Below are 17,195 nucleotides of genomic sequence, written 5' to 3' on the forward strand. Positions count from 1 at the left end.
GATAAGCTCCTGGAAAGCATTAAAAGTAACAGTGTAAAAGTCACTTGTTCTCATGTTACCATGCAAACAAAACAACAAACAGAATTTATCATAACCCTCCAGGGGACAGTGCTCGGCTGTCCCACTTTGGTGTTGAGGCTAAAGTCACAACTGCAAGCTAGAAGATACCCTTGGGTCCAGAAAGCCTTTTTTTCCGGCTGTCAAATGTTTTTGTGTCATTTGTGTGGTCCATTAGTCAGCACAACACAAAAGCTAATTCCATTTGGGCCCAGTAAGCAGGGAAATGTAAATGTGTAGCTTTTTCAGTGAATGCATTGAACATTGATTAACTGGTGAATTGATAGTTTCACCTTGAAGCTCAGCCTAGTCTAGCACCCAGTCCTGCCACTGAACCAGTCTGTCTCTGTTTTATTCTACCACCCTTCACATTTGGGCAGCCACTCACTCTCCCAGTCTGAAGGGAGCAGTGCACTTTTTTAAACCAGAGTACCATTGCATCAGACTTGGTGGAGCTGACAGTCAGTAGAGGCTGTGTTTGCTTATTGAAGCAAACAGAACTACATCACTGAGAAGGAAAGAATCAGCCACCAAACTGGACTTTCTCCATCTCTCAGCCTTGAGATTTTGTCCATGATAATTAAAAACAGATTTTCTGACAATCCTCACCCCTGGTGAACCCCAACATCGTCTAAGAATGTGTTTGACCTTAAGTTGAGATTAAAGAGCTCACATTCTTGTTATACAAGGACAAGACAGCTCCTTAATGATGTGCTCAGCAGCCTGTATTCCTGCAGTAACAACCAAAAGATACTCAAAGAACAGGGTCATAAGCCTTCTCCAAGTCCACAGAGCACAGTTAGATTGCGTCAAGAGCTGATCAAAGGTTGCTCCCTAATGACCAGGATGGAATCTGGATTCATCCATCTGGATCTGACAATAAGTGCATTATTAATTTATTTATTTATTTGTGTATAATAAAATGAGTGGGGATGCAGAAAATCTGGGGAAAAGAACTTGAAATATTGTTTGAAATGAGAAAGTTGGTGTGCTGATTAGCGTAAAATGTGATGAAGTGCAATGAAGACAGATTTGGTGTCGACTAAAATCACCTTTCCAGCACCAGCTGGCTTTGCCCAGTTTCCCTCACATGTTGAGCAGTGTCGAGCTGCAATAACACGAGCTCCATATATTTACATCACTCACAGTTACCCACAAGACAAAGACCATGTAAGTTACTGGAATCTCATCAAAGCAAAATGTCAGCTTTGCTACAAAAGCACCTGTAGTACTCGTTCTTGAGATCAGTGTTTGGTTCGGTATTATGATCATAGTTAAATCTATCTTAGCTCCTCATTTGTAAAACTAGTTTCTCTTTATAAAGAGCGTGGGAAGTGCAAGAAGAAACTGTAGTTTCAGTATTTCCTCTCTTTCCTTATCAGTCAAAAAGGAGTCTGAACAATGCGCAGTGGCAGAAAATCACTGCTGTGAAAATGAACCAGTGTCGCTCCGGTGGCTGGTGGTGCCTGATCTTTAAAGAGCTAAAGGCCAAAGCTAATAAGCACTTGACTAACAGACGTGTCCCGTGACAGCAGCACAGAAAAGAGCAGACACTCTGACCTTTACTCATGAAGATTAGACTGTAGAGGAAAAGAGAGAGAGATCAGAGGAAATGACTCGGAGGGCGAGAGGCGTTACACCGATTTACTGTGTCCACCCTGTCGGTATAACTGAAACAGAGGTGAAGTGACGGTCAAAACACTTTCTGTCACAGTTGTCACTTTAAATCAAAGCAATCTCCCTGGTTTCTCTCTCCCCCAGTGTCTATCAAGGAACTAAATCTAACCACCCACTGAAGAATGTAGTTACAGTTCAGGATGGTGAGTGTGTGTGTGTGACATCACTGCTCTGCCAATTCTCCTTCAGGCTTCACCAATCAGGGGACACTGAGACAGTTGCCAGTGGCAACATGTAGCTCATTATCTGACATTTCTTGGATTTAAATAAACCAGCATTTTAATTTGCTTTTCATTTGTGAGTTTTATCACACATCCAATTTCACCACAGCAATTACAAAAGCCATGTGACTGATGCCACTGAAAGACGCCATGTAGCTAAAAGTCAGCTATTAGCTAAACAAGCAAATGGAAAATGAGTTTGTTTCCTACTGCACAAAAGGCTGAGAGCTACACTGCATTATCTTTTCTGTTTCGACTGCTCTGTCTTGCACATTATTTCACCACCACAGCTGAATTTAAAATTCATGGTTTATATTTGTACTTCAATTGAATTTTAGTGTAGCTTAAAAAGACGGAAAGCAGTTTTTGTCCACCCAGACAGCTTGTGTATCTTGGGGTAGCAATGTAGACCGTTGATGTTGACCCATACAGAGATGTAATTTAATGAAATGTCCCTATATCAAGAGTGATGTTGCCACATGTATCACTTACATTATTATCCAATATATACATCCATCCTCTGGATCTATGAAGATATAGGTTTATAACATATATTAAATGCCCATAGTAAAATTTGTATAAGTACATATATTATATAAATGTTATCTATATGATGAATTTTCTATATGGTATAACATGTATATATGTTTACAATATATATTAAATGTATATATGCAGGTTTATTAAAACAGCATAGCCTACATATAAAAATTAGATGTGCTTATATATGTTTTTCTACTTAATTTCATATTTAAGTTTAAACAATTCCATTTTCCATTATGGACTTTTGGACCCCACTGTATATAATATCAACATATATTGACAGGCTTTGGGATGGATATATATCTATAAAACACATGTCTACTATATATGCATACATACATAATAGGCATATATGTCAATATATGAAATTGTTACAATTTCTAATAGGTTTCATCTATATTTTTTATTTATGTGCTTTTATTTGATGTCATAAATAAAAATTCAATATATGTGCATATATTACATGTGCGTATGGGGTTGCTGTAGCTACACTGGTGACACATTGACACCTGCTCTGTCTCCCTTTCTCCTCCATTCAGTGTGAAGTCCATTCAGGTAATTTATGCTTCACCCCATCCTCGCTCCTCTGTTATCTGGTCTAATGTTAATATTCCAGTCCCTTAGATGTGTCTCAGAGGAGACGAGGAGTGAGCAGTGAGGAGGCTCCCAGAGGAGCGAGGAGCGATGTAGAAGCTTTTTACCAGAGGGCAGCGACTCCTTTGATTGGAATCTGTTTATTGATTGGTCAGCTGATCTGATGCTGCAGTAAAGGGTTGGATGAGCTGTGGTGGAAACAGCTTTACTATAATATTAATAACAAATCATTATTTGTAATGCTGCAGGCAAAACACCTGTAGAAACAGGAATGAGAAGCAGCAGCTATTATGTTATTCATGTTTATTCATAAAATGAAAAATATCTGTGGGTGGAATCTGAATCATGCAGCTTTGTTTATTATTTCCCTCATAAGCCAAGAGGCTTTTCTTTTCTTCTTCTCTTCTTATTTTTCAGTCCAAGTTTATCTTGGCTCATTCAGAAAAAAATATACGGCTACAATATTGGAGCAGAAGTCAACAGGCACCAGATGTTTCCTTTGTTAAAGTGACTTATTTGTCCACATTTGACAGTTGCCATCCCTTCGAAGTTGGTAAATATACGTCCTCTGTCCTTGCCTCTCTCTCTGTCATCCTCGTTGGGAGGAGCAAAGACACGAAGAAGAGACGTGAGTGCAGGAAGTGAGGAGTCGCCCTCAGTCCTGCAAACCTCCTTTCTTCCCCATTCGTCATCTGTTAGGACTCTAAATCCTGTTATTCCCACCTGTCCACCAGATGCCCTCAGTCTTCCTCACTTTGCCAGTCACCTCATGGCCACACCCACTGTGCACACCTGTCCCTCATTCCCTCGCTGAACCACACCTGTGGCTTGTTCACTCATTCACCTCAGTATAAACCCCCAGCATTTTCTCCAGTCTACCAGACAGTCAGTGTTGCCATACTGCCATTTTTCCATGTTCAGCCATTCTTATGTATTTTTTGTCTGCTTGTTTTCTGTTTTACAAACCTGCCTGTTGCCCACTGCAACATTTTCCCTGTCCCTTCTCTGGCTTTGCGTGAATGTCCAGACTGTCTTCATGCCATCCATAAGCCTGTTTATCGCCCACAAATTCAAGTTAAGTCAATTTAATTCTGTCAGTGGGTGTCTGCGAGTGGATGTATGTGGTTCCTCTTCCCTGCTGCCAGTACCGCGCACCGCCTCAGAAATGTAAATACAAACTGGGCTATGGTAACTGTGGAGAGCACAAGACTTTGTGACTTGTGTTTTCCCCTTCAACTTTCACCTGTTGTTGCTGAAAGGCTCAATAATCTTATTTTCAGTGACACAAGACATTTGTTGATGCAGCTAAGTTAATTCCATTACTGAAATTTGTGAGAAAGTAAGTAAGAGGCTGTTAATAAATTCCTTTAGGTTAAGTAATATAACAACAGAAGGAGTGCTGCAGTGATGCTAATGATGAGTGAAATCAAACACTGAACAACAAATCAGTTCCCGCGCGTCAGGCTTCATGACGCTGAGGTACAATCACTGCTTTTCTGTCAGGCTGACACTGGGGAAATCCAGTTCAGCTGACCAACAGTGCAATGACCAAGAGATTCCTCTAGATTACGTTATAAAAAAACATTATAAATTCATTGGAATTCATTAATTGTAGGCTACTAATTTAGCTCTCTCTGTTTTCATTAGAATTCATACTAAATTTTAAAAAAAAAAGTAAATTACAAGAAAATTATTGAGAAGTTATGGACCAGTAAAATGCAGATAATCTATTTAAATGCAACTAATTTATGCCTGTTTTTCCGTAAAGGTCCCATCATTAAATATTGTTTGTATGATAATATATAATATGATACACAGAAGGATATAGTTTCATTTAATCTTGTACTAATGAAAGGAAAATTCTATAGTATAAACTAACTTGAGGTGGGTTTAACCTCTCACTTCATCCCTCATACTTCAGTAATCCACTTCAGCTGTAAGGGCTCTGACACCTGACACTAATTCAATTTGTCTCCGTCTTGTTATTAGAGCAGTAGTGTATGTAACAGGTAAAGAGGAGAGCCAGTCAGGCTGCACAGCTGTCCTTCTGCTTTACTGCTGAAGGGAGACCAAGCCTGACTATGGTCACTATAAGGAGCCGATGGATGGATAAGTAAAGAAAGGGCAGCTGAATCATTAATAATGCACCGATATTCCACCTGACAGGTACAGAGGACAGACGGGAACATACAAAGGGAGAGACATGAGTAAAATGAAGAGTCAAGTGGGAAGGAAAAGGCCGGGCGGGCAGCGATAGAGGTGAGCTGTTACAGTGAGAGACAGGTGGAAAAGTGAACGGACATTGTTACACAGAGAGAGAGAGAGAGAGAGAGAGAGAGAGAGAGAGAGAGAGAGAGAGAGAGAGAGAGAGAGAGAGAGAGAGAGAGAGAGAGAGAGAGAGAGAGAGAGAGAGAGAGAGAGAGAGAGAGAGAGAGAGAGAAGCGAGAGCTCGTAATTTGAATGTGAATAACAGCAAGTTGGATGGTAATTTCAGCAGCCCGATAACATGTCAGATGGACGGGGAACCTAATGGGGTCCGTGCTGCAACAGGCTGGGAAACGTCGGACGTCCACTGCAGGCAAAGTGCAACACATTTCCACTCCAGTTTTAAGTGTAATATTGGAACTTTGTCAACTCAATAGAGCGCGCAATGAACACACAAATGTAAATCAATATGTGATTAGTCAGCAATCCATACACACAACCAGAACAGGATCCAATTAAAGTTTAATTCCACTTTTAAATCTAATTCATTTAGAAAGTGATTACTGGGCCACAATAATTCTTAAGTCTATTCGGACATAATTGCACAGACATCACTGATCACTGTCAGTATGGCCTGAGAAAAGGAAACATTTAAACATGCAGACTGCTATTAACATTTGGCAAGGAGACTGAGCTGACTAAATTAGTTCCCACTGATGAGGAGGAAAGAGAAACTAACGACTACGACTAAGAGTGAAATATAAAAAGTGGAAATAGGGAAATCAAAATGAAGTAGAGACTGAGGATCAAAACAGAGAGGTGAGGAATCCAAAGCAGTGAGTCATTCATCCTGCAGGTCCTTGGTGAAAGAGACATTAATCTCCAATCTACTGCCTGCCAGAGCCCAGCATTTCTGGGCCTAGATGTAAAAATGATGCGGATGAACAAAATTATTGAGCGTGCCACCTTTTCACAAGAAACTGCTATGCATGAAAAAAGAATATGTGTATATCTCCACACATGCTTTACCTCAGACATAAACACATTTATCACTGCTGAGCTGAGCTGAGCTGAGCTGAGCTGTGTGCGATAAAACAATGTGGCAAGAAATTAACCTCAAAGAGGGAAATCTGTGGACGTTTCAGCTGAAGGCTTTATCCGTTCAGCATGTCATAATCTGTTAGACACACCATGGGTCTCAACAATGTCCTGCGAACTGGCACAGACTCTATCAACCGGCTGCATAAGCTGACACAAAGGCTGCTTTGGTTAGAAGATGTTTCTGGTGACACATTATTTAGAGAAAATGAATCTTAAACACAATGATTTTTATTTAGTACAACAGCTACATACATGGCTGTGGGTGTGGTGTTGACCATTCTCCTCCTGTTACTGTGTGTGTGTGTGTGTGTGTGTGTGTTTTACATATTCAACTCTGTCTGCTAGAAATCAAGTCTATGTAAAACTAATCTGCAACAGCAAATGTGTTTCAAAGGAAAGATACAGTAATTATAAATCATTATGTTTCCTGTTTATGTTTTGAGATGTTGTTAATTACCTTGATTGGCAAGTCACGAAAATATTGAGACTGAACATGAGATGTTTGCTGACATTATTTTTTTTTTTTTTCTTTCGACATAACAATATCTGCTCACAGTGAATAGCCTACAGCATTATTATCGTTTTTTTATGGTTATGCTTAACATGAGACACAACATGTTTATTAACATTTAACCAAAACCATGATCTTATCTTCAGCCTTAACCAAAGAACCCTGAGGTTTGGTGAGACAGTCCTGCCCTTTGTGCGCCCACCATCCACCCCGACCACCAGCTGGAAACCAGTCCTCCAATGTAAACACCCTCATATGTGGTTTGTCCCTACTCTCTGATACAACCCATAGGCACGTCTCCTGAAATAGTGTCCCTATGGCAGCAGGTGTACAGGACCTCTGTCGCCATGGTTACAATCATAAGAAGCATGGGGTGTAAGAGCCATATTAAGAACTGCTAAAGTGTATTTAGTGACTTAATAGTAAAAATGTCAAAATGCTCCTCTAGTTATGTCACAGCCAACGGCTCTATGTTGGAGTTAGTCTGTGGAGTAGGACAGTTTCTTTCTGTGCCAAGTCGAGCACAAAGATTGAATCTTTTTGTTCTGAGTCAACATTTTTAATGAAGTTACTGCTTCTGAAGATTCGTTTTGTGACAAGCTTATTGTAAATATACAGACTAAAACGGTGGTTATCTACATTGCTGTTAAGAAATAAGATCACGGCTAAACATATCAACGAGGGTTTATTTATTTATTTATTTTTATATATATATATATATATATATATATATATATATATATATATATATATATATATATATATAGTGTGTATATATATACTCACAATGTGAACATTAGACTAATATATTACTGCCAGTTTCCACCACTCCATATGAGACAGATAAGACTTCCTGCCTTTAACAGTAAATATGTTACTGTACTGTAAATGTAATATATGATATGACAACACAATATCATAAGTTTTTCAATATGTTTCTGCAGCAGCTGTGTAAATATACTTTGGTGCTGCAGATAATGATAAAGTTTAGTAAAATTATAGTATAATTAGAAGTCTACACATAATATTATACAGTACATAAGGTGTGTGTGTGTGTGTGTGTGTGTGTGTGTGTGGAGATACAGAGAAAAAAGCAAAAAATAAAATGAATAAAATAAAATCAGTTGCCAGATGATTCATCACCTGCTTGTAGATAAACCTCTACGACAAACTAAATTTTGATTACTGTCCATTGTTATGATGAAGCGACAAGGAGGCTAAAGCCATCGCACAAAATACCTGCATTCATCTTGTAGGTGATATTTCAGAGCTCTGCTAATCTGTTCATTTAGTGAGTAAATGAAGTGAAAGTGAAGCTGCTCCTCTGAGACCAACTGGAGGAGGCAGAGTGTTAGCTGCATCAGCAGGAGATGGAAATGAGATGGAGACATTCATTTATTTATTGATTTCCTCAGCAGACAGCTGGGATCATGTGGGCTTTTCACAGTTAATACAGTCGGTGAAGAAATGTGACACAAGCATCTCTCCTAATCTGTCAACAGCTGGAGCTGGATTTGAAAAATGCTATAGCATTCTGCATTTTCTCATCTTGACATAATTGTACGTAATAGTTATTATTGAATGGAAGTAAATCTGAACACAGGCAGTCTGAAGCATCTAAATCCAGTTTACCAACATCTGTTTGAATGTTATACTAGCAAAGCAATGGTTAAGTCGGGTAAAGCTGTGTCACGGTGATAATGACACTATTGAATTTTAGGCAGCATTAATTGATCAGATGAGCAGGTTCAGCTTCCTTCAGTTTCCCATGTGATGAAAATCATTCAGATCCAGATTAGACCCGTCTCGCCCTCCCAGCTGATTCTGGGCTTTGATGTCAGGATAAAGCCTCACATCAGCATCCAGCACAGGACTCTCTGCTGGGTTTTCATGCTGGATGAACAAACACCTTTCACATTTATCCATCTGGCATAAACCCTCAATACAAACAGCACCTATAGAGAGTAAAGATGGGACAAAACAATGATTGCTGGTTCTCTTTTAGATTGTCTTGTTTCTCAGAAATTATTCTGATCCTCTGTCTCCCTCTAAATTAGTCACCTGTGAGTTACTTGTACACCTTTTGTGACTCCACTAAAAACTTCTATTCATTGTGCTTTGTGCTCTGAGCTTAATAAAGTCTGTCCTGCACTGAGCTGTATAAAAATCATCACATAAAGATGTATTTGACATCTCCATTAATCAACATTTAGCTGCTTGCATGACTTTCTAAAACAATAGCAACAGTCCCTGCCAGCTCGAGGTCCCCAGGATAAAGACTGTTGCACACAAACACTAGAATTACCACCTCATGATTGTTTGCCTCTGCCATCTAGCCAAGTAGCAGCAAATGTGGTCGCAATCTGTGTTTTTACAGAAAACATGATGACAGAGTGAAGTTGAGCTTTGACCATTTGGTTATAAAATGTCATCACTTCATCATTTTATCCCATTGGAGATTTGTGTTCATAATTAGCATATAAATTTGTGAGGAATGGCCAAAAACCTTTTGTGAGGTCACCGTGACTTTGACCTTTTGACCACCAAATTTTAATCAGTTCATTCTTGAGTCCAAATGAATGTTTGTGTCAAATTTGAAGAAGTTCACTCGTGGTGTTCAGGAGAATTGGATGGACAACCCAAAAACACAATGCCTCCGGCCCTGGCTGTCGCTGGAGGTAAATATAAAATGTGTATGATAAAAAATTAGCTAAAACATAAGACTAGATTTCATTTCAAAACTGACAAGTTGCTAGGTTACTATAATATAACTGCAATACACACTGCTCAACCTGTTTATACTTAATTCTGTCATCTGTCTGTCTGTCTGTCTGTCTGTCTCTCTCCCTCGCTCTCTCTTTCTTCAGCTGTACATTCTCGTCAGATCCAGTGCAAAGGTCCGACTCATTGAACACCACATTACAGAGTCTATAATTCATCCAGTCAGTGTCAGCAGCTCCTCACCTTCTCTCCTGTTGAGTTTGGCGAAGCCCGGCGCGTGGCTGGGGGACAGCTGGGAGGAGCTTCTGAAGGATGAAGGTGGCAGAGTGGACACCAACGGGCTGTCGCAAACCTCTGTCAACCAATCACAAAGCAGAAACAAAACATATATGGTTAGGGATAAAAACTTGATTAAGAACTAATCTGTTTGAAAATCAAATTTTTGGCAATTTAATTTTACTAAAGTGACAGGAAAAGACTGAAAAAGTTGTTTTTGTAACCAAAAAGTTTACAAGATTGAAAAACCTGTCCTCACTACACCTGACAAACCATCAATATTTCAAAACTATGTGGGGAACTGAAGCATTTGTGTATGGTGTCTCTGCTCCATATAAGTTCCAGTAAAGTTTAGATTATGGAAATACGAGGTTTTCATCAACAGTAACATGTTTTGGTCACTTTCTCCAGCTCTCAGAAATACTATATATTCCCATGGTTTCTTACATGTTAACATTCATTATTTACTATGGACTATCAATAATTCATATTCCAGCCCTTTCCGTTTTCCAGTTTTCCACATTTTATAGATGAAACTAAATATTTAGATGAGGGTAAGATCAGAGAATCTCTGTATTGAGAAAAAGTCTGAGGCGGTGAAAGCAACAAAACTTAAAAGCTGAGTTGAACAGAAAAACTGCAACACTTAAAGTGAGTGATGCAGCACTTAAAGGTTGAGAGACGCAGCATACCAGAAATTATTTAGTAGAAGCATCACTTTTTTTTTATTTTTTTATTTTTTATTTTTATTTTTTTATCCTTGATAAACACCATTGAGTGGATAAGGAGAAGTGGAGTTGAATCATTGAGCTGCTGGTTTAATGTCAGCTAAGTGAAAACAGACTTTAGACTTCACATTTCAGTTCCACAGTGAGCAGTAAGAAGTTCCCAACAGCAGGTTGATACAGGGGCATCTCCTCCTCACATGACAAAACATTTTTGTCCAAAATCATAAAAGCAGTTGGATAGAAGCGTCCAGAATTACCGCCTTTTGGCTGTTTGCCTCCGCCAAGCAGCCAAGTTGCAGGATATCTCCCTTTCCTGAGTCACAGCATTGAATAACAGCCAGAAGTTTTTGCAGAACATTATAATGTCACATTGAAGTCGACCTACGACCATGTGCATACAAAATAACTGTGTCCAAATTTAGGGGCTACAACCTTCGGAGGCTGCATTTGAAGACTGATTGCATCACAGTGGTTGGAGTAGGCTGTCCCATTTCAAAGGCTCCTTCGAGTGTGGCTGAGAAATGCAGCCTTTTCCCAGGCAACAAAGGATCCAATGAGTGGATCCATTGTAGCTCAACCTATGCCAAGTTTCATTGCATGCCAGTAAGAAAAGCAAACTAAACTAACACTTTTTCTGTGAAAAAAAAGTTCCCTGTTGTCAAAGTTGCTTGGCGAAGAAAGCCGTGCAAAGCAACATTAAGGGCCGGCACAGCTGGTGAAAGTAAGAATCCTCCACAGACCAGACTGTCTTATTCAGTTTAGCCCTCACGGTTCACAACAGCTGCAAAGGGCCAAACCTTCATAGGCCGCATCTAGGAACTGGATTGAATTGGGACACAGCTAATGACATTTATGTTGAATTTTATCATAGAATATCCATTTGTGAAGTAAGGCCAAAAGCTTGTTTTGTGAGGTCACAAAGACATACAGACAATCTGAAACATAATGCTTCCACACAGGCGACAGCCAGAGCTGGCTGGTTCAGAGCAGAGATCAACAGTAAAAAGCACACTGAGGATATCACCATATCAGACACAGCGGGAGATGGATTATTCTCCATCTCTTACTCTGAGTCAAAAACTGTTGCATTGGTAAAAACAGCAGGATGGGAGCTCACTGATGCTGTGGGATGTATCTCCAAATTATCCAAGCCTTTCAGAAGCAAAGAAACACAGCACTGCTTTTAACTTGAGCTCTGTACATTTTAGAGTTTACCCAGTGGCGTTCTGAAAGGATTTTTAAAATCATCATATAACAAATAGAAAGAAAGCACCAAAATGAAAATTTCATGTGACAACAGTTTCACCATCACTCCGATCAAGTCTCTGACATGAGTGGCAGAGCGGAGTCTAATCTTTGACAAGGAAGCTTATTGTTCCCCAGGTGGAAACAGGTCTTTCAGCTGTAATGGCACCATATTAGATGAATGAACAGTGTAATAATATATGAATTAATGATGAATTAATTATGTAATTCTGCCTAGATGGATAAATATGTCATGTAGTGGAGATGAATGGCGTCCTGACTGGCTCATTGCAGGCTGGATACTGACGGAGAGGGATCAGTGTTGTCAGAGGAAACCTGCATGTTAACACACTTTAATGATTTATGGATGATTGACTGCAAAAAACCCATTACATATTACACACACTGCAATATTAACAGTAATATACCTTGTTTTAATTGGCGCCTCCACCAAGAAACCATAAATATGTCCATATGGCATAAATTATTGCTAGAATGCGACTCTTTGCTCTTGCTGCAGGTATTTCATTTGTTTGTTAAATTTACATTGGACTGATAAAATACACTAAACAGTAAAAGTCACAGTAGAAATGAATGTTTGTTTTATGAGATGTTCTGAGGTGTGAACAGTGTAATTATATCTCACACAGAAATACACAGATTCATGAACATCAGCTCAATAAATATTCATAGTTTTTCCTCTCGAGCTCCACACTGTAAGCTAAAGCCAAACTAACGCTGCCTCCATCTGCAGCCTCTCTGTTAATGGATGTTGTTCTTCACCGCTGAGACAAGAGCCTATTACTGTGATTCACACTGCGGTCCGATCCCGGCCCACAGCTCTAACAACAAGGCTTCAGCTTCGTTCACTCTGTCAACATTAGAGCACTTCACCTCAACAACTCAAGGTCTTCATCTGCCTCTCAGTTTCCTCCACAGCCTGATGATTTCACTTTTTAAAGAGCAATAACACTCCATTTACACAAGTGAATGACACAGATTTCACAGCAGAACTAAACTATTTAATTCTGTGGCATTAAAAGCAAAAAGAATATGTTGCGATACCTCATTAGGATAAACAAATCAGACACTTGTTGAACTAAATTATAACTGATTATAGCTACAAAAACTACATAATGGAGTCTAAATTTCCCTTAACACTTTATTGGTTCGCAACTTTTGAAACATAGGAAGTAGGAGGTCAATACAAGGTAAAGAAAGACGATGGACAATCAGCTCTAATGTCGGACAGATGTTAAATTTTGGTTTGAAACGAAAATTAGGTTGACGTCACAACCTACAATCAATATAACAGTGGTGCCCAGCTGTGGGCTTACAGGGTCCAATCAGATTTTTGTTCTTTTTACATTCCTCCAATGCAACAGATAAGCAAGAAAGGTGAAAGCAGCACATCAGCTGCTCCAGTCCTGCATCAGTGTCTACAGAGAACGTGTTCAGGCACAGTGCTGCGTGTCCAACACATAAAATGGGAAAAAAAAGACTTGAAAAATAGAAATCTGCAAAAAGTGCATGTGAAACACGAGCTGTTTTACAGTTTTTGTAGACATGTTGTACTGCTCTAAAACAGAAGCTCATCCATTATGTCGCATACACATGAGACTGAAAAACCCCGGCTGATGTCCCTTCTGCAGACAAGGAGCCTTTACAAATCTCGAATAAAAAAAATAAAGCTTTTCTCTGATCTGACAGACTATGGTTTGTCCACAAAAAAGCACCTTGGATAGGGTTAGAGAAATCATGGTTTGGCTTAAAGGACAGTGTGGGTTAAGGTTGGGGAAGCAAGTGGACTGTGACTCAATCACATTTCAGGACATCATCCTTTGGTCACAATCAGCGAGAGTATAATCTGTATGGTCATTACAGGTCTGTAAATATTAAATTAAATGTCTATAAATAGGGTAGTTTCTCTTTGATGATGAAATTACCTGGTATTAAGTTTAAACTCTATTTAGAGCAGTTTGTTACAGCAGTTATGACTCAGTACTCAGATGTACAGTCAAACAGTCAGTCCTCAATAATTAAGTAATTCGATCATCTTTATCATTGCAGGCTGTGGCCTGAGAGACACTTGTTACTGTGGATGGTGGGGGAGCCCTCAGCGTGAAAAGCAGGTGAATTACAGTCGTCTGAAGAGGTGAAATGAGAGGCATGGCTCTCCAGTGCTGAGTGCTGTAATCCCTGAGGAGATAATGTGTGGTGAGAGCGCAACCTCGCTGAGGTAACACTCGACTCAGAAAGAGAGGGAAAGAACCCGCAGATTAAAAACACCGGGCCGGTTTTGCTCAGCGGAGGTTTGGCATTTAAGAGAGGACGCTGCCGTCAGTGTGACCAGCGGAGCACAAACACAGACAGCTCAGAGGAAAATGGAGCTAAATGTTGAATACCTGTTGGACTCTGCAGCTGCTGAACCTCAACACTGACCCTGGATGAGAGAGCCTTCCTGAATATTAAACTACTGCACCTTCCTTTACAAACTGCTCAGAAACAAACGCACCTCCTTTCTCTTTCTGTCAGCATCAATGTCTGACTGAAGGTGAATCCACAAAATAACAGTTTTCTCATGACATTTAAATTTAAGCATCTTGGTTTAAAGAAGAAACAGTTGACATTTCTGAATCAGTAGCATCACTTTGTGTCACGAACAAATAACACTTACAGCAGATAAGAAAAAAACATTTATCTGACATTATTGTGGAGAATAGTGTGAGTGGGTAATGGTGTGAGCATTTCAGAGCTGAAAAAAGATGGAGGAGAATATGTGAGAAAAGATGATTTTAATACAATATAGAGAGTGACTCTGCTGCTTTGAATCTGCACTCAGAAATAACACGGCCCCAAAAGCCTCAGCTCTTTCCTTCCAGGTGAAAAAATAAGAGGGGAATTCCCAGTGTGATGCACATCTCCTTCGACAAGAGCAGGGAGCCATTATGCTGACATCTGAGTAATGGGATATGGCTTTTCATCTCAATGAAATATCCTCCCATCAAATGAATGTTTAATCGTTTCTGGTACCTGAGGAGGATTTAGGGGGAGTAAAGAGTCAGACCTCTCTCATGCAGCCCATCCGTCCATCCACACGGTGTCAGTTTTATCATTTGAGGTGAATAAACTGTGAATCTGACAGCACTGAAAAGTCTCAAAAGATTTTTTTTTTTTTTTTTTTTTTTTTTAAATCTCAGGAGTGTTGAGGCCTTGGCAGTGTCGAGCACGATTAATCACTGCTGACATGATAGGTAGACTAATACTTGGCACAGGAGAGACAGGGAGGGAGGCCACAGCTCATTCACCTGCATTGTCCACTGCTTTACTGTTTTGCTGAAAAACAAAGTGTCCACACTGGAGACCCTGAATACTGATGAGCTCCATCCATCACCTCAACAAACAGCGGAGAACAGGAGGTCCTGCACTTCAGAGCTCTATAAGCCCCACAGACCCAGAGTTCAGTGCTTCTCAGTGTGAGCCGGGCCGACTTATTTACCCATTCAGAGCACATCGCAGTGAGCGGGATAATGAGGCTCCAGCGATGGTGGTTTTTTCTCCTGAGCACTAACAATCATCCTCATGCAAAAACTGTCAATGTTCATTTTACTAATCTGCACAACTTCTACCTCCAGTTTGACCCAAAGAGATTACTCTACTACTGAAAGTGTCAGAAATATGAAAATAGCGTTTGTGTGTTTGTGTGTTTGTGTGTTTGCAGTTTGTTGTAGCACAATGGGGGCGTCTTAACAAGCTGATTTACACTTTTGAGTTCAAGCTGCAGGAAAACATTCAATTTTTACCCCATATTTAATGTGGCTGCAACTGATGAATATTTCCATTACCAATTCATCTGTTGATTGGTTTTTACTATGAATAATTTTGTCTGTAAAATGTTGGAAAACAGCAAAAAATGAAACAGAGGCCAGGTTGATGTCTTCAAATAACTTTTGTCCAATCTATAGTCATAACCCACAGATATTCAGTACGCAATGATATAACAGAGGAAAGGTAGAAAATTCTCTCAGTCAACATTTAGCATTTTTTCCTGAGAAAATGACTTAGGTGATTGCTGTTGATCGACTGATCCATTGATCAACTAATTGTTTCAGCCCTATATGATATTACGAATTTAAAATATAAAATTTATACAGACTTTTCTCTGGTGTTGCGAACATGCACACAGTTCTGGTGATCCTACATTTCGGGTCTGAGGCGTTTCCCAATCCACACCCCATCCGAGTTGGTGGTTGTAATGCACCACAACATTGTTTGTGTCCCTCTATAAAAATCAAGATGTGGAACATGAGAAAATCAGGATGGCAAAAAAAAAAAAAAAAAAACAGCATTTGGTTGTTTTTGTATGGTTTAGGAGAAAAATACTAAATGTGGGCAACACTGATCTCTTCACACAACCTCTCTTCAAGGTAGGACTCCAAGGTCTGGATACGGGGTCCACACGGACCCTTGCAGACACACAGATACAAAATGTATTAAAATTGAAAAGTGGAGGTTGCAGGGAAGCTCCACGTTGGACTCTCCAGCTTCCCTAAAACATTTACACTTTCATGACAGTTTGCTGTTGATCAACGGCACCAATTTATGTCAAAAATGTAGTTCCCCACTGTGACCTAATCCTCTGATTGTGGCAAATCCACTGGAACAAATTGATTTCAATGAAAACCATTGCAGAGTTATTGCTTGTGTAAAGGGGCCTTAAAAGTTTTCAGTTTTGTTACAATTTGCCACAAAATCAAATACAAAGTAAAAATTTTCCAAGTCTAACTTTAATCATGTCAAACTGTCATTTTTCAACATATTCACAGTGAGTAGTTTATCTAACTAAATGAAAGACAGAGCTAATCCATGGAAAATGACATTGTTGAAGAATCTGTGACATCAGCTTTGAAGATACACTAAACCAAAAATAACAGCTGTTCTCTTTGAGTTTTTATATCTACACTATGTTGGATTTATATTCTGACCGTGACAGATACAACAAGCTGATTAAAACTGCTGAATTATTCAACAGGAGCCAGTTTCTGTTCTAAATCTGCCTGTGGCCCGACTAGTTAATTGATTAATTGAAATGCAGAGCACTGCACTGTGCTAACTAATACCCTGAAGGTAAGGACATGGCAGGAGCTCTCCCCTCCTGGTTTAGTTAGCACTGTTTGGACATGTAATTAATAGCAAAGGATGAGAGGATCCAATCAGGAAGCAGACCAGCATATGGCACCTACCAGCCACAGTACAGCCACAGGGCAACTTCAAATACCTCATTCAGTCATTTACTGCAGCTAATTCTGGATATAA

At 39.6% G+C, this 17,195-nt stretch overlaps 1 pseudogene; it reads right to left on the reverse strand.

Moving 5' to 3' along the window:
* LOC139629172 (contactin-associated protein-like 4) overlaps positions 1–17,195 on the reverse strand; it is a 102,567-nt pseudogene that overhangs the window by 65,159 nt on the left and 20,213 nt on the right.

This window comes from Trachinotus anak, unplaced genomic scaffold (assembly GCF_046630095.1).
Source record: "Trachinotus anak isolate AG129_WGS33_773 ecotype Australia unplaced genomic scaffold, CSIRO_AGI_Tana_v1 ptg000012l, whole genome shotgun sequence".
NCBI lineage: Eukaryota > Metazoa > Chordata > Actinopteri > Carangiformes > Carangidae > Trachinotus > Trachinotus anak.